Below are 12,101 nucleotides of genomic sequence, written 5' to 3'. Positions count from 1 at the left end.
TTCTAAACCTAAGGTATTCCTCTGGTCCATTTCCATCCCAACACTATTAACATAAGGAAGATGTTCCCTCCTCACAGCCCTGACACCACAGCGCTGGGCTTCCCCACTCCGCCGCCACGAGACGCTGGCATCTGGGAAAGCTAAACACATAACTCAGTCCTGCTGCCTCTGGCGCAGTTAGAGCTCGGAGTTTAATGCTTGGACACTCACAGCGCGTCCCTGGACAGCAGACTGGGACCAGGTGGTTATTGTTTTCGGTTCACAAGGCTCCAAGTCTCATAAAGCTTTTTCAGGGACAACACATATTTGCAGGCATTGAAGAACACCTCCCTGTCTGTGAGATAAACCAGAGGACAATAGCAGAAGGAAAGCAGAGACGCAGAACACGGACTTGACATGAACCTAAATGAAAAGCTGTTTAAGAGGAGACTCCGTGGAAGTTCTGATCCCTGAATCCACGGCTGTGAAGGCAGTGAGCAGTGCTCTGGGCCAGAAAGAAGCTCCAGTTCTCAGTGAGACCCACCACCTAATTTTAATTTCTGTCTGCAGTGAGAGGGCACAGGTGGGAGGGCCTGCAGTGAGAGGGCACAGGGGGGAGGGACTGAAGTGAGAGGGCACAGGGGGGAAGGCCTGCAGTGAGAGGGCACAGGGGGGAAGGCCTGCAGTGAGAGGGGCACAGGGGGGAGGGTCTGCAGTGAGAGGGCACAGGGGGGAGGGCCTGCAGTGAGAGGGCACGGGGGGAGGGACTGCAGTGAAAGGGCACAGGTGAGAGGGACTGCAGTGAGAGGGCACAGGGGGGAAGGGTGGCAGGGATAGGATTAAGGGGGAAACAATGAAGCAGAAGTTGATAGGAACAAACAGCATGAGCTCGGTCCTGCAGATCTCACTGGGATGGGACAGGAAATGAGTGGAAACCTCAATTCAACATTTATTAACAACTTATGCACCAAGCAATGTACAAGGACCAAGGAAAAAGGGTACAATAGGTGCTGCCATTTTACATTCTAATAGTGAAATGAAAACAATGGAATTTCCTTCTCCTAGGTCTACCTTGGCTTGATCTTTGATTTCTCCTCCCTAATCCTCCTACTCTTTTGTTAAGACAGAATATCTGGAACTCTCTGCAGTTCCTTTTTATAAAAATCCTGGATCCCACCTGCCTGGCAAAAAATATGCATGTAGCTCAATGGCTACCAATCTTCCCTGAGACTGAGGAGCTGGCAGGAAATGTAAGGAGGCTGCAGGCTTCCAGTTCATGTCTGACAACACCCTCCAAGAGTAGCCTCAGCTCTGTACCACTGAAGGGGGCTGAGATGTTCTATTGAGGAAAATCACATCAGAATGGCTGGTTTTCCCTGTTGGTGTGAGGGAACTTAAGCTAAAAGGGTAGATTTTCACAGCTTAGGTTTTCTTTCCACAATTTTTTATAAATCTATCTAATTCAGTTTACAAGTACTTAATATATATATATATATATATATATATATATATATATATATATATAATATTCACACTTACTAAAGTAAGTCACTATTAACAGAAAAACTTGAAAAATCGTAAACCATAAAAATCACATAGAGCTTGACTTTTTGGGGAGGGTTGTCATTGTTGTGCACATAGTTTTGTACATAGGCTTGTGGAACATACATTAAAATGCATGCATATATAAAATTACATTTTTTTCCTAGTAAAACTGTGTCTGGTTGTTAATATGGAATTAAATATATCAATAGCTCAGGGTCTGCAAAGTAGCTCCACTACTGAGACTAATTTGAGAACAGTGGAAATTTCCAGTGGTCACGACCAGGCACATGGAAACATGAGAAGAGTCACAAACATAACTTCATAGCCCCTGTCTAGCATAAGTTCACCCAAGCCAATATTCACCTTCTTCCATCTTTGCTTAGACCACCCTATTGAGCGCTATACCCTATGACTCCCCTTACTCCAAGCTTTCTTTTACACAGCATGCATCACCTTTTAACATAATGTATAATGCATTGTGAGTTATGCTTATCCTGCCTCTGCACTGGAACACATGTCCACATAGGCAGAGATCTTGGTCTGTTTGGTGTGGCAATGTATGCCAAGTATCTGGTGCTCAATGAATTTTTGCTGAAGAAATGAATCAAAAGTTACAGTTCACCGAAGCCTAACTGGATTGCTTTGCTAAGTTGGAGATGACTTTCAAGTTAAAATATTACCACCTACGAGGAATAATTTTCTTTCTCCAGACCCTTATTATACCCAAGTATCTCACACATGCAGTGGGGGCGGTCCTCCCCCCTGTGGTCCTAAAATGAGGAAAGAGCATGAACCAGAGAGCAAGAGAGGACAGTGAGAGGGGCTGTCAAGAGCCTTCCGAATCTCGGCCACTCACAAACAGTCCCGGGACAATCGTAAGGATCTAGTACTCAAGTTATCTCCCTTCCTTGTTTCTCCAGAGGTCTGGCTAAGCATCTAAGATTACTGGTTTTCAAATGTTTTCAAGTGAGCAGGGTGCAGAATTGGAAAAGATCCACAATGTCGGCCTGCGAAATTCCAAGACACCCAGCCAAACAGGCAGTGTGCAGGGGCAGCAAGTTACTGTTACTCTCTCCCTCCACGTCATGGGTGTAAATGTTAGAGAGAGGCCACTGCCCAGGCCAACAGACCAATGTCTGATTGCTTTCCAGGGAGGCCCAGCTTGGACGCTGCACCTCTACTCTTGTTCACAACTTCCCCCTCAGAGCTCGCAGAGACACACAGAGCTGGCCAGCACATTTACACTCCTTTTCACACGGAAGCAAGGAGCAGGCAAACAAGTGCCCTTGCACTAACCAGTCATTCAGAGCCCATCCATCCACTGTGGCAATGAGTCCCCAACGCAGCCAATGGGGGCTCTGAGCAGTCAGACTTAGGCAAGGGATACTTAAGGCTCAATTACCCTAAGACTGGTTATTAATCAAGTACTACAGGGATTCCAGAACGTGGAATGAAGAAACAGAATTCAAAGTCAAAGGTTGGGTGGGCCTTTTTTGTTTATTAATATTTATTGTGCGTGTTTAGCTAACCTTCAGAAACTTTGCAGCTAATGCGGCCCCGCACTTTGTCCTGTCAAGGAAATGCATCTTATAGCAGAGAGCTGGCCATCTGCCAACCCAAACAATCCCCGAGACAGCAGCGAGGCTGGGAGCGAGCAGAGCTGCCACGCTGCTAACTTGTCAAACATACATGCCGGGCTTTACTTCACAACAACGGGACACGTGCCTGCTAGAAGCCTGAGGAGCCATCAGAAGACGGATGAGCTATGACTACTTGAAAGAGTGCATTCCCTCGATCAACCACCCACCCACCCAACTGCTTCCAGCCTCTGTTCTTGAAGAGGTGCTTCTGTGGCTGGGGGCTCACACTCAGATGGTCAAACCTACCGGCCATGCGGCAGGTGAACAGAACACATCTGCATCGAAGGACCAGAGAAGAGAGTCATGAAGGGTCTACAAGAATCAGAGCGAAAGCCTTCACATTATACCGCGAGCTTCAAAAGGCAGCAGACCACTGTTGGGCAAAGAACTCAATTTTGAAATGAGTCTGCATATTTCACAACTACTTTCATGATTTGCTTAACTAAATTGATAAAGCACTTTATCAATTTAATGTAGTTCATCTTACCAAAACATGTGGGACCATTAATGGCTTCCCCTAGCTGCCCAAGCTAAACTTCACTTTAGCATAAAATTCGGTCTTGTCTTTTAAACCAAAGCCTACTTTCATTTTAGTGTTATAAACTGGCAGAACAGAACAGTCCCAATATGTCCCCAAAGTACTTAGCTCTGCGGCAGCCATGAGGAGATGCTAACCGGAGTTGGAAATCGTAAGCAAGATGACAAGGAGTTACCAGACTTTAATGTATTCAACACAGATCTTTCTTCTCTGCAGAGACCACAAGAAAAGAGGGTGGGCTAGGGGAGAAGAGACGCTGCGTATGAACGGCAGTGTCCAAATGCCCAAACAGGGATTCCGGAGTTAGCCCTGAACACAAGTGAAAGGCCATGAAAAATTCCAAATAATTTACTTCTGTGGTTTTGGGGTTTACTTTAAGTGAAATTATGGAAGCAAATTAGGAGAGAAGGAAGCCAATGAGAGTAATAAACTTACGTTTTAGGACATGTGAGAAGAGAACTATTGGGTATCTGGAATTTTATCTTATTTAAAGTAACAGAATCCTCACAACAACACTACAAAATTGGTAAACTTATTTCCATTTCACAAGAAAAAAATGGAGGTTTGTCGAAGGGCGGGTAACTTGCCCAAGGTCACGACCTTGTACAGAGAGCAGCTGGGAGAAGCGGGGAAGTTTTTCCAAGTCTAATGCTTGTTCCCTCACACGACCTAATTATGCAAAGTCCTATTTCAGAAGATGGGGAGGAGGGGATGTCGGAGGTTTTATATCCTTTCCAAACCGACCTAACCCAGAAGTAGAAATCTTAGCAAGTTTATATTAAAAAGCAGATGGTATTACTAAAATCATAAAGGAAAAAGCCCACCACTGCCCGGTTCACAAATGTTTCTGTAAAAGAAATCAATGCCTGCGGAACATCTCAGGCGTCTGCAATGCACGCATCCAAACAGCGCCCCGCTCCACAGCCCGTGCTGAGAAGCTGGCATCCTTCATAATTTCCTATCTGCGGCATGCTGATGATGAAGCCCCACTTCCTGATCCTCCCCAGCTGCTGACCCGCTCTGTAAACCAAGCTGCATCTGGCTTTTCCTGTTTTGTTTCTGTCAGTAAGTCCAAGAATGGAGAGGCTCACTCAGGGATCCGTGCGAGAACCAGAGTTGTCAGGATTTTCAAATGAAGAGCCCACACCTGTCCGTGGGGAGGCCGTGGGGAGACTGCCGCCCGTCTTGCAGCTTTGTTCAGGGGTGGCCCCCAGTCACGGGCATCCTCAGGACTACCCAATACATCGGAATGGTCATGTACGTATGTGTGTTGATCCCCAAGGCGAAGAACACAGATCAAGATGTTGAGTCCAAAACAAATAAAAAGAAGTCAGATGAAAATGGAAAAGTACTGGAGAAAGAAGAAAAGTACTGGAGAAAGAACTGTCTTCTGATTTTCACAGGTTTTCTTTCACAGAGGAAGAAAAATAGCTTTCCACATTAAAATACTGAGCTGGGGAGAAGAGTGAGGTGGGGATTCTGTCAACCTTCCCAGGCTTTGTCCTGTCCTCCCAAAGCCCTCCTCTTCCCAAACCTGCATTATCTTGCCGCATGCACAGGCCATGGGGCTGGGACTCAGCCCTCTGAAGTTCAGGAAGCAAACCTGTGCGTGAGCTTCAGTCTAATAAACAAGACTCCTCAGCACCCACCTGAGCCCCACGAAGACAACCCTCGAATGGAAAGATCAAAGACAGACATTTGCTCTGCTCTCCTACGTGGGCTCGCACCTGTCCTGTCTTCCTCCCCGCACTCCTCATACTCCAAGCAACTTCCACCACAGGACCAGACCTGTAGCAACTGTCACTGCTCGCGGGGAATCTTCTCAGTCTTCCCCTCCCCTGCCCCCACTAATCTCTGATAAACCAGACAGAAGGCCAAGACTGAGGGCTCGAAAAGGCAACAAGGCCAGAGCACTTTCATAGAAACCAAACACGGAAAAGCGTGGCTCTGCCCCTGCCAGAAATGTTGGTTCAGATGCACAGATTACGCGTTTAAAAAACTGTCATCTAATTAGCAAATTAATTCTCATTGAGCCCATAGGAAATGCATGTATTAAAATCAGTTCATTTACAGCTTATGCTCTAAAATTAAGGTAACCACTAAAGCAGCAGGAATCTGGAATCTGGTAGTTGTCCTTGGCACTAAATGAATCACATCTGCATCTGATAATAAACTTGCCTAAAGAATTTCATCACGAGAAAAAGTTCTCGGAGAAAATGGAAAGTCTCTTGGGTAAGAAAATTAAACACAATTTTCTTCATCTAATTGAAAACACTAATTTTAGTTTGGTCCAATCCTTGAAAAGAATTTATAAAGTCAAAGAAAGCACAAATTATGGCTGAAGAAAATCTGGCAATTATTCTTATCAACGACAGTCTGGGAGCAAGAAGCAAACCCGAGCCTGGAAGCTAGAGTCTACAGGGTGAGGGACATGGGTGGTGGGCCCCATAGGCACATGCCCAGAGGCCCCTCCCCAGAGGGATCCACTCAGAATTGCTACTGGAAGCACATCCCAGCATCCAGCGGAGCTTCCCACTATGGGCATGGGATGGGACGGTGGGGGGGGGGGGGGGGACGGACAGGTGTGCCGAGACCCGGAGCCCCAGACCTCAGGCAAGTCCCTGCCAGCAAAGAGCAGTCTTACCCGTGTACATCCTGTATGATCTACTCTGGGGACTGGGTGTGGAGAAGCTTGGGCAGCACTACCCAGCCCCTCTCTCAACCAAATCCACAGGGACCCAGGCCCTTTCGCCTTCTTCATTCATCAATAGTTAGAGATGGGCATAAAATCAATGACTACAAATTCTTTGAGTATATGAATAAACAAGGCATAAGTGGATAGAACTACTCAATCCCTAACTACTAGATGAGGAATATATGTGATCAGAGCTTGGAAGTCATTAAGTACGTAAAACCAAAAAAATACAGGAAAAGCTAAATCTTCAAAGATGAGCTATCCAGGATATGTAAAGCGCTATTTATCTTAATAGAGTACAGGAAAAGATGTTTCACAGCTCATGCTCCTTTATTTAGCTCTTTGGGGGTCTCACAACCCCTCCTCATACAAGACACAGCATTACCTGTCACTCCACAGAGGGAAAACCACTCTCCGGGGAGATGTGTTAATTACAGACCTCTCTCCTCCCCACACTATATATAACAGTGAACTCTGGCCGGAGCTCTGCTAGAACAGCTGGGAAACTTATTACTGAAGATCATTCATCAGATTCAGGTTGGGAGAGGGAAAGTGTCACAGAAAACTCTACCAGACATACAGTCTTCTCGTGGTCATCGCTCAGTGGGACGGAGCATGGAGCTGGGGTCAGGCAAGAGGGCACTAGTTCTTAGTGTGTTATATGTTTATACAACATATAAAAAACTGTGTGTCATTCTGAACACCTTCAAACATCTACAAAATCAAGCTCTCCTTTTTGATATGTTACAGAGGAGTCAAGTATGTTTCTCCTTTGGGGCTGTATTATCTAGCGCCTGATTCTTCACCCAGTTTTGGCGTTCATGGCAATTATGTCTATTTAAGGAAATACAGATAAATTCAAATACCAATTAAGTAAAACACCAAACTCGTGTGCAGAGAAGGGGAAAAAAGTTTCTGTTTAGCCAAAAAGGAAATGCTGACTTTTCTACTAGAAATGAAAGCAAAACAGTAAACAGAAAACATTTCTTTGAAACTGCTGGCAACCACCCATCCGGTGTGGCTCAGTGGTTGAGCGTTGACTTCTGAACCGGGAGGTTGTGGTTCGATTCCCAGTCAGGCACATGTCCAGGTTGAGGGCTCGATCCCAGTAGGGGGTGTGAAGGAGGTAACCCATCAATGATTCTCTCTCGTCATTGATGTTTCCATGTCTCTCTCCCTCTCACTTCCTCTCTGAAATCAATAAAAATATTAAAAAAGAAAGAAAGAAACTGCTGGCACCAAGAAGTAGTAGACACCTTTTAACATAGGATGTTACAAGATTAAATGACACTAGAAAATGGATAAACTGCTCAACTGGACAAGCCCTCCTTCAGTCCTCATGCTTCTGCCTTTGATGATTTATGAAGCCTGAGGCATCAAGTGGGAGCGCTTCTACCATGTAACTCCCAAAACAGGGCCACGGTCAAACAGATGATTACAGGAGAAGACATCTCCCTGTGGGTTCCGAGTCTGGATTCCGACGCAAACAGGATTTCAAAGAAGAGAATGTTGATAGAGAATAAAAAAAGCTGCACCTGAATTAAGAGTCTACTGCTTTACATAAATTTATGAAGTTTTTCTTTTTAAAAAGACTGGAGATGAGAACAGAAATGAAGTGATAAGTATATGAGAATTCTTCCTTCTAAGGAGGAACAGTGATCAGACTTTTGATAAAATATAGTGACAAATTCCAACACACTCTACTTCAAAGCAGAGTGTGTTCTACAAAATAGAGCCAGGGCACAGATCATATTCATCAACATTATAACAACCCAAACAAATTATATTTATTCAAGTTTTAAATTGCCAGCATTTTAAGCATCCGCAGTAAATTTGTTTCCTCCATGGAACTTGAAACAGGGCTATTTTTAGTAAGACTGAAAAAGGGTCATCTCAAGTTTTAAAGAAGCAGACAAAATACAACGTGCACTTCTTTCATCAAATCTAAAACATTTATACTCTGAAATACCAAATTAATTTTTTTAATCTATTAACAAAAAATAGAAACAAGAAAGGGTGATAGGGAATAGGCCATGACAGTAGGCACCAATAAGGACACACTAGAATAAAATAAAACAAGAGGTAAAGCAACATTAACAAATACCTTTTCACCAAATACCTACTATGTGTCACATGTTATGCTAAGCATTGGGAATAGAATGCCCTTACCACCCAAATGGCACCTAGGAGACTCTTACTCCAATTTGGTCACATTAGAATCTAGAAATGGTTGAGAAGAGAGCATCGAAGATAAGAGAAGGTGAGAAAATATCCCACAAGGAAATGTTAAAAACAACGACAATACCAAGAACTAATTGTGGTTCCTTTAGACAAGAGAAGACTTGTAACAGTAACTTTATAATCCTCAAGGAAACAGAGGAGGTTGACCAGCTGTCCTCCGAGTCCACGAGGACTAGAGTAAAGGATGCGGGTTCTAAGAATGTGAGGCTAAAAGTAAAGGAAAAACAGGTATGATGGTAAGGGCTTTCATAAGCAGGAATAAGCTCTTTAAGTAAAATTTTCTGTTAAAAGTAAGCATAACCAGCTTGATCAGCATGGCTCAGTTCTTGAACGTTGACCTATGAACCAGGAGGTCAAGGTTTGATTCCTGGTCAGGGTAAATGCCCAGGTTGTGGGCTAGGTCCCCAGTGTGGGGCATGCAGGAGGCAGCCAATTAATGATTCTCTCTCATCATTGATGTTTCTCTCTCTCTCCCCTCCCCACTCCCTTCCACCTGAAATCAAATATATATACACATACACACACACACACACACATTTTAAAGTAAGCATAACCAGTGGACACAGACAATAGTGTGGTGAAGACCTGGGGTGGGATAGGGGCTGGGGGGAGGTAAAGAGGGAGGATTGGGAGACATCTATAATACTGTCAACAATTTAAAAAACAACAACAGTAAGCCTGATTTTCATATCGGAGAGGTAGGCCGCAGCTCTCAGGTAGGCAAGAAGATAACACCGAAAAACTGAGCGAAGCAGGCCTGATGCCAGGCAGCCGCTAATAAGCAACAGCCAGCAGCGTTGCCTGCAACGAACAGATGTCAAGAGAACATACCTCCAGGGTGAGAGAGGAGACTCACTCCGGGATCAGTGACCTAACCCTACTCCCTACACTATGAATGTCCCTGCATATGTGCAGCAACGGTAGAGACACCTCCTAGTTACACCTGCTGCGATGTGTACTATTTCACTGTTAAGTTTTCCATCCCTGCTGTAAATCCCCCTGGCTCTGGGTGAGCCAGTGGAAACACATTTCACACAGTCTCTCCCTCTGAGGGCAGTTGTAACACCTGGACAAAAGGCATGGAGAGCCTACTTGAGGGCCCTGAGAAGCAAACAGTGGTAGGTAGATTGGGGAATTCGTCCAGAATTCACAGTACCACTGAAGCGGCAGTGAGTTAACCATTTCCCCCACTCTGGTACTCCACACCCGCACACCCCCAAAATCTGTGATGAGCAAAACATCAAAATTTTAAATAAAGACAAGACCAGATCAACTGATTTTTCCTTTGGTCTCAGGACTTAATGCAGCTTGGCACAGCACTGCTAAAATGTTATTTATCTTAATTACTGAGATTTTGGGCACCTTCTTAAATTTTGTTCTTGGACCTGACCCTCATCCTGGCCCTGCCTCAACCTGTATCTCACTCTATTACACAACAATTAGCTCAAAATGGACCACAACTAAGTGTAAAACATAAAACTTTTAGAGGAAAACAAAGAAAATCTGTGTGGCCTGGGTCTGTCAAGGAGTTCTTAGATGCAACACCGAAGTACAGTCTATAAAATAAAAAAACTGATAAACTAGACTTTATCAAAATTAAAATCTTCTGCTTTATAAAATACACCATTAAGAAAAAGTAAAACATAAACAAACAAAAAAACAAGCAACAGAGTGGGAGAAAATATTTTTAAATCATATATTTGGCAAAAAAATATTGGCACGTAGAATATATAAAAGGCTCTCAAAACTTAACAGTAAGAAAACATACAACCTGACTTTAAAATGGTAAAAAAACCTGAATAGGTACTTTGCCAAACACGACATAAAAATGGAAAATGAATACATTAAGATATGCAGCATCATGAGCCATTAGGAAAATGCAAATTACAACCATAATTAGATCCTGCACCACACATATTAGAACATATAAAGTTCAAAATGCCAACAATACGAAATGCTGGTGAGGATCAGAGAAAGTGGAAAATGCATGCACTGTGGGTGAGAATGCTAGATATTATTGCTTCTCTGAAGACTGGCCTAGCATATTCCTATAAAAATAAACATGCACTCACCATATGACCAGCCAGCCTACTCTTAGGTGTTTATGAAAACTTATGATTATATATATATACTAGTGGCCCAGTGCACAAATTTGTGCACATTGAAAGGAACTTAATTAGAAGAAATACTTTAATATCGTTATTTGCCCTTTCTTTATAATAGAAGTGTTAACCAAATTCACAATCTACAATGACAGATCGAAACACACACCTGCGATTGGCGCCAGTGAGAGCTTTATATGTATTGCACATGTGTGAGTCAAGTTAGCCTTTTATAGATATAGAATAAACTTGCTTAATTAGACCTGCTTTCTGATTTAGCTAAACTTTTTCCAGCCGAGTGAAGCACCCCAACTTCTCTTTCAGGTAATTGTCAGCAACACAGCAGTAAATATCAACATGAAGCAGATTGTTATTATAGATCATGCAGGGAGAACGAAGGGAAAAATATTTAACTGCAGCAGTGTTTGACTATATTCTGCGCAGTGAGAAAACCTGAAGTCATTTTCAAGGTCCACCATTTCTTACTACTTTTCAGTCAGGTCAAGTTTCTAAGCTTTCTAAATCTCTGTTGTCCGGCTAATGAAAAGAAAATAGGACTCCATCGAGTTTTCTATCTACCTACACCAGGACTTCTGTAAGGATCAAATGAGATGAGGCATGGGAAAATGCTTCATAGACATTTGATTAAAGTGTAAAATGTTTGCACCCAGCTATAAAGCAAGTCATGTTCCTGAGCTGAATAAACTCCAAGGAGGCTAGTTGCTAGGGAGAGGAAGCCAAGCATTGCTACATGATGCCATTACCCAGCACCCACAGCCACCGTTCCGGGATGGATTGGGCTGTGGGCCACATTTTATACCATGGGGTCTCGGCAGCATTGGCTACAATTTGGTGAGCATCAATCCGGGGTGGTGGCGGGGCCTGTGTCCCACTTGGGGGAAGCTGAGTGTTGCTTTGTGGGCACCAGGTCTGCAGTGCCATTTATTGTTAAATGGCCTGTTGCTAGGGAGAGGAAGCCAGGTGTTGCTACGTGATGTCATTACCCGGAGCCCACAGCCACCATTTTTGGGCTGAGCTGGGCTGTGGGCCACATTTTGCTCCATGGGGTCTCGGCAGCATCGGCTGCAATTTGGTGGGCTGTTGCTCCAGAGTGATGGCAGGGCCTATGTCCCACTTGGGGGAAGCCAAGTGTTGTTTTGTGGGTGTCAGGTCCATGGTGCTGTTTCTCTGTAAATGGCCAGTGCATGCCACGGTAGCTTCTGCATTGAGCGTCTGTCCCCTGGTGGTCAGTATGCATCATGGCTACTGGTCGGATGGACACTTAGCATATTAGCCTTTTATATATATAGATATAGATATAGATATACGCTTATAGCAGCTCTATCCATAATCTCCAAAAA

The 12,101-nt window shown here is 44.0% G+C and overlaps 1 protein-coding gene across 1 annotated transcript in view; it reads right to left on the bottom strand.

The window, feature by feature from the left end:
• Positions 1-12,101, bottom strand: part of WDR70 (WD repeat domain 70) — a 184,574-nt gene that overhangs the window by 18,603 nt on the left and 153,870 nt on the right. The gene's annotated exons all lie outside the window — the stretch shown is intronic.

This window comes from Myotis lucifugus, unplaced genomic scaffold, assembly GCF_000147115.1.
Source record: "Myotis lucifugus unplaced genomic scaffold, Myoluc2.0 scaffold_68, whole genome shotgun sequence".
Lineage (NCBI taxonomy): Eukaryota > Metazoa > Chordata > Mammalia > Chiroptera > Vespertilionidae > Myotis > Myotis lucifugus.
Note: the sequence above shows the minus strand (reverse complement) of the source record. Positions and strands in the feature narration are given on the sequence as shown.